The sequence below is a fragment of the Mesoplodon mirus genome (assembly GCF_964341445.2).
Source record: "Mesoplodon mirus genome assembly, chromosome: 7".
In the NCBI taxonomy this organism is placed as follows: Eukaryota; Metazoa; Chordata; class Mammalia; order Artiodactyla; family Ziphiidae; genus Mesoplodon; species Mesoplodon mirus.
The window spans coordinates 45,173,049-45,179,048 of NC_138983.1; the positions used below are offsets into that span (position 1 = coordinate 45,173,049).

General features: G+C 41.7%; 1 long non-coding RNA gene across 1 annotated transcript; it reads left to right on the plus strand.

Annotated features, from left to right (window-relative positions):
• The first annotated feature begins 1,411 nt into the window (after window positions 1-1,411).
• LOC309809038 lies at window positions 1,412-3,878 on the plus strand. The gene is made up of 3 exons (XR_014294796.1): window positions 1,412-1,658; window positions 3,564-3,691; window positions 3,810-3,878. It is a non-coding gene; the product is annotated as an uncharacterized lncRNA (long non-coding RNA).
• Window positions 3,879-6,000: the final 2,122 nt, after the last annotated feature.

A 6,000-nucleotide genomic window follows, 5' to 3' on the forward strand; every position in this document is an offset into this window, starting at 1 on the left:
CACAGTAGATGCAGTCCTTGTCAAATGAATGAATGGACAGGTGGATGAATCAGGCAGACATATTTTAATCCTAGATCCACCATCTTTTACCTCTGTGGCCTTGAGTAGGTTACTGAATCTTTTTGAGCTTCAGTTCCATCATTCCTAAAGTGAGAACAAAAATCTTATTCTAAACGCTGTAGTAAGGATTAAATAAGTTAATATTTATTAAAGCACCTAGCATAGTGTCTGACATAGAAAGAGCTTAATAAGCATTCTGCCCCTTTAGTTATGGCTCCAGATTATGCTTCTTTAAATTTCAGGTAACTAAAGCAGAGGATGTCTGCCTGCTGCCAAGTATGATGAGAGGTGTAAAGACTAATCCATGTGGTTTGCTACTGTCAGCCTTCATCATTGATTTGGATCACTGAATAGGCAATCTACATAGGTCATTCAGATCCAAAGTGGAGAAACTCTCTGAAATGAAAACATACTTTTCCCCTGCAGACATGCTGCTTACATAACCAGACCTCCAGCAAGGCTCAGTCTTTGTGGCTGAGACTTTTCTTTTCTAGCCAAGCATGTTCATCTCTGCATCCTAATAGATTCTAGTATTCATGCATGCAAATATACTACAATACTTTTTAACTGAAAATCACAAAGGTGACACATCAAAAAGATTTAATATATTAAGACACGGTAATATATTAAGTGATATCTTCTCAGATATGAAAGTATTGAGAATAATTCTATATGCTACATACCAAAATATTTCATTATACCATCACAGGTCACAGAAACTTATCAGCTAGGAAAAAAATTTGCTTTCTTTTGTTTCAGATGCAGAATTGAATTTTTATATTATTTTCTATTTTAGAATTAGAATGTTTAAATTGACTGTTGCACAAAAACATAGCATGTTGTCAAGTGTTTCATTTTATAATAACTTAGTATTTAACAAAAACTTTTGCAATAAAATATTTTATTTAAAAGCTAAAGCAACATTAATTTCTAATTTTCTTTCTGAGTCATATAGAAGAGATCAAGAGTTATGGTTCCCACCTATGGTACCCATCTGGTGCTGGAGGAAAAATGACCTCATCTTGCTCAATTACTTCAGTTACCTGGCTCTAATGTTTTCAACTCTCTGACCAATGTACAATTAGTTACCTAACTGCAGCTCACGGCAGACGATTTTAATAAAATATGAGTGAAAATGTAGATCCATTAAGCACAAATGATTTGTGTATAAACTATATTAAGATTCATTGTTTCACACACTTTACAGAAAATTAGTAAGCCAATTGGATTGCCTGCTTAATAGCTGCCTTTTTACAATGAGCTAATGACATTACCTCAAAATGTACTTTTGCATTAATGTACTACAAACAATGGGGATTTTAATAAACATTTACAAGGATTTACAGTTCCTGACCACCTAGAGGAGTTCTATCTCAGCATGTCTTCTTTTTTTTTTTTTTTGATGTGGGCCATTTTTTTAAAGACTTTATTGAATTTGTTACAATATTGCTTCTGTTTTATGTTTTGGTTTTCTGGCCCTGAGGCATGTGGGATCTTAGCTCCCCAACCAGGGATTGAACCCTCACCCTCTGCAATGGAAGGCGAAGTCTTAACCACTGGATTTCCAGGGAAGTCCCGGATTTCTATCTCAGTAAAAGGTGAGAATTCTAGAAAAATAGTCACAAAGTAACGTAATTATCTTCCAGGAAGATTTCACTTAAAATAATTCCTGACAGACACCTAATCGGCTTTGTCAGTAATTTCAAACATCTATTTAGTGCCTGTTCTCTGTGTGCCAATTTTCCTGGCCCTTGGTTATAAAACGTAGAAGAGGTGAGATCTCTACTCAGACTGATAGGAAGAAAGAAGCATACTCCAGCAGAACCTAAAAAAAAAAAAAGAGCAACTTAAAAAGGCTTGAGAAAACCATACAAGTAATGAATGCTAGAGAGATCTTCGCCCAGGGCATGACCTTTTGTGCGTGTCTGTTTTTCCTCTCCCAACTCTGTTTGGGCATCAATAACACACACTATATAGTGAGGGCAGGTGAGGAGGGTGGGTTTGAAGGACTCAGGTATCCAGCCTTTTCAAAGACTATTTCATAATCATTTTCTGTCAGAAAATGTTTCAAAAAATATTCCCCAAATGCTTCTCAGTGAAAAGTAAGAAGTCTATTTAGTAAAAAGGGACATATAGTAGCCATCTTCTTCAAATGAGCTGTTATCCCATAATGCTTTACTTGACTTTGCAAAATTACCCAAAAAACAAGGAGTGTGTTTCTTCCTGCACAGTCTCAGGATCCTGGCTCAATACCTAGAAAGCTCCTAATGACTTTTTTCATGACTTTGTGGAGCCATGAAGATCCAGAAGCCTCCTAATGACTCCTTTCAAATTTTGTGGAGGCTGGGAGGGATGGCAATTCTGCCCTAATACCTTTCCAGACGTTTGAAATGGATCCTGATGTTTGTTAGCTAATGTTTTATATAAATGTAGATTAAAATGGAAGATGTTTACTTAATAGCATTAGTAATGACAAAAGTTCTGAATAAGATTCCATCAGGGGTTGACAGCACGATTTAGTTAAAAGGTCTCTGTATGGGTGCCGGAAGTCTTAAAGTCTAGTCATGGCTTTGTCATTAACAAGCTATAACGTTATGTAAATCTAACAACAACAAAAATAATAATGCAGTACTTCCAAGAGCCTTTGTTAAAGAGCAATCTAACTTAAAAGGCACACATCTAACTATCAAGGCACTCATCTTCAACAAAACATAACTCCTTAAATACTGAATAGTAACTATTTCAGCAACTCATATCTTTGGGAATTCAAACACAGATGTTGGCACATAGGTCAGCATCTCCCATGGGCACAAACTAGATGTTCAATAAATGTCTGATGTGAATGACTGACTGGCAAATAATGCATACTCACTCTCTTTCCTAGTGGCCCTATTTATTTGCTCATAACATTGTATAGACCCTGAATTTGGAAAGTAAAATAACTTTTAAACTCAAATTCTCAATTCGGCTAGAACATATTTTCAATACAATTGAAAACATTTTAGAAATGCTCTCCAGCACATGTTAAAAAAAACAAAAACAAAAAAAAACCTGAATGCATTTAAAGCCTCTTAGTAGTGATATCACCTAACAGTTAGTTTTACAAAATTTCAGACCCGTCTCTTTTTGTATAGATTATGTATATATAGCCCCAAACAGCTTTAAAATGTAAGATAGAGCCAGTTTGGAGATATGATAAATAACTATACATTCAAATCAAGGTATTTAAAAATATCTAGATGGATGACATTTTCAACTTTCACTTGCACGACTGACAATGTGCATTACATTAGCATGTATTTTCTTTACCAATACAAATCCTTTGGTTAGTGGCACATTTTTGAACTACAGATCTCAAATTATATTGGATTCTTAGCTTAAAAATTGGTGTCTTTTGATCCAGAATTGCTAATAACAAATAGTTGGAAATGCAGTATATTATACTAACTTTTCTAGCAACCAGAACTACATTTTTTTCAACTCCTACTGTCCTTCAATTTTAGAAGTGTCAAAAAACAAAAGAAACATAACTGTGAAGAGAAGATTGTAAGGATAATGGAAATACATGCAGTACCTTTACACTCTGTTGGTGGAGGAGAACAAAAAGCCTTCTCTCCTTCAAAGAGCAGCGGTGAATAAAGACGACCAACTGGGGCTGGGTCTTGGGGCTGGTGGAAAGGAAATCCATGAGCAATTATTACACACTGATAAACACCCAGTCTTATTATTTTCCTTCTCTGCCTTCACAGAAACCTTTTCTTCCGTCTCAGATGGGACATCTCCTCCCACCTCCTAACGGTTTCCTCAAGTCTCTCCACCCAGAAGAGCATTATGGGGTAAGAAGGGGAATGAGGAAACAAATAGGCCGCTATACAAATCTAGCAAGTTAATAAAAGAAAGAAACCAAGTGTCCTGTTTAGAAGGATGCTGCCAGCAGCCAGGGCAAAAAGCCGAAACCAGCCTATGCATTGGGTGGGTGAGGGTGAAAGGCCATCAAGCCCACACGGAGCACTTATAGGGTACCTTTAGTGGGAGGGGTTCTGTGCTGGTATGGAGAAGGGTTCCAGGGTTTGCGGGGTACTCATTCTAAAGGCATTCACCAGGGCTTCCCTGGTGGCGCAGTGGTTGAGAGTCCGCCTGCCGATGCAGGGGACACGGGTTCGTTCCCCGGTCTGGGAAGATCCCACATGCCGCGGAGCGGCTGGGCCCGTGAGCCATGGCCGCTGAGCCTGCGCGTCCGGAGCCTGTGCTCCACAACGGGAGAGGCCACAGCAGTGAGAGGCCCGCGTACCGCAAAAAAAAAAAAAAAAAAAAAAGGCATTCAGACGGGGAATTCAGTGAGAAGAGCACTAAGAAGATGAGTCTAGACCTGGTTCCTCCACCAGTGAGTTTTATAACCTCGGACAGGTCTCTAACCCCCTCTGACCCTCAGTTTCTCTTCCATTTTTCCTACTTCCTGTCGGAGTTATTAATGAGGCTCTAATGCTTTGGGAAGATTGTTAAGTGATAAAGCCCCATACAAATGGAAGGCATTAGTTTACTGAGCATCTACTGTGTGCTAGAGACTGTGAGGGCAAACCTGAATCAAATTCAGATCTGAAAATCTAGAAAGGCAAATAAGCAATGTATCCAGGGGTTCTATGGCAAAGCGGAAAAAGAGATGGGTTAATATTCCGATCAGATCAAAAGTTCTTCCTCCCTCTGTGTCTCCTGGGTGAAAAGGAGGGGGTCGGCCTATGAGAATCCTTCTCAGCGGCTCCTAACCGCCCAGAACTTCGCCCGGGGCGGGACCCCAGAAGGTTGGGACCCCAGGACCATTTTGTGGCCGAGTAAGCATCAGGGCCGTTGGGGTGGGGCGGAGATGCTCGTAAAGTCTTAAGTGTCAGACTGGAAGGAGTCGGGGCAGAGCGAGGAGGCTAGGCAGCCTTCTGACCTCCCCTCGACGGCTTCCAGGTGCGGATACACAGTAACGGGTCCGGAGGTAGCACTCGCGTCAGGCCGGCGGACCAGGCCCACTCACTCCACAGCCGTCGCCGCGGCGCCCTCCGTTTCCAAGGCGACCGGCGAGCTAGGGCCTCCCCCGCCCACCACCAAACATCCGCGAGCGGCGGGCCAGGCGCGCCACCTGGTGGCAGCAAGGGGAACAATCAGGCCGAGGTCCCGCGCAGCCTCCCTGCGGGTACCGCGCCCTCCCACTTTCTTTCCGCGAGGTTGTCACCGCCGCAAGCCACCCAGTTTACTCCACAAGACGCGCTCGCCCACCTTGCCTCCCTCTAGTGGCAAACCGGGAAGTGGTGAGAAGTGTAGAGACTTGACGTCCGGGCTCTGTTGTGACCGTAAGCGGCTCACTTGTTTCTTCCCCTGTAAAATGAGACGTCAGGACTGGTCTGTGGTTTTCAAGCAGCGCGTAGCATCCTACGATGTTGGGACGTGTGCGCGTAACGGGGATTCAGCGCGCCCCCGCCACCCCTACCCGACCCTTCCACCTGGGCAGCTTTTCTCCTGTCTACTTTCGTTTTGTGTAAGAGTTCTTTTAACTCCAAACAGAAGTGCAAACCCCTGGACTAAATGCTTGTCAGGTAACTTACAGCTTTAAAAGTCCTTGATCCGGCTTGTTTTCTTTCTCGTTTTACTTTTTTGCTTCTAAACCTTAAGAAAACCAGTATGGATTTTGTCTCTCCCTCTCTTTCTACTTTTGGCAGCTCTCTCCTAATTCAGGAGGAAAAAATATCACACACCTACAACCTTTAACGTTCCTCTTTTCCTCATCTGCGTTCGTTCTCATTCTCTGCCTCAAGACAATTTCTTACATCCTGAGAGCACTTAGAGTCAATTATTCATCCTTTTGTCCCCAGTAGACAAAAATTAGCTGCTCTCTTGGGCCTCCACTCTCTGCATAAGTCTCCTGTTTGGCATTCTTGAATTTGATTTAAAAAAATA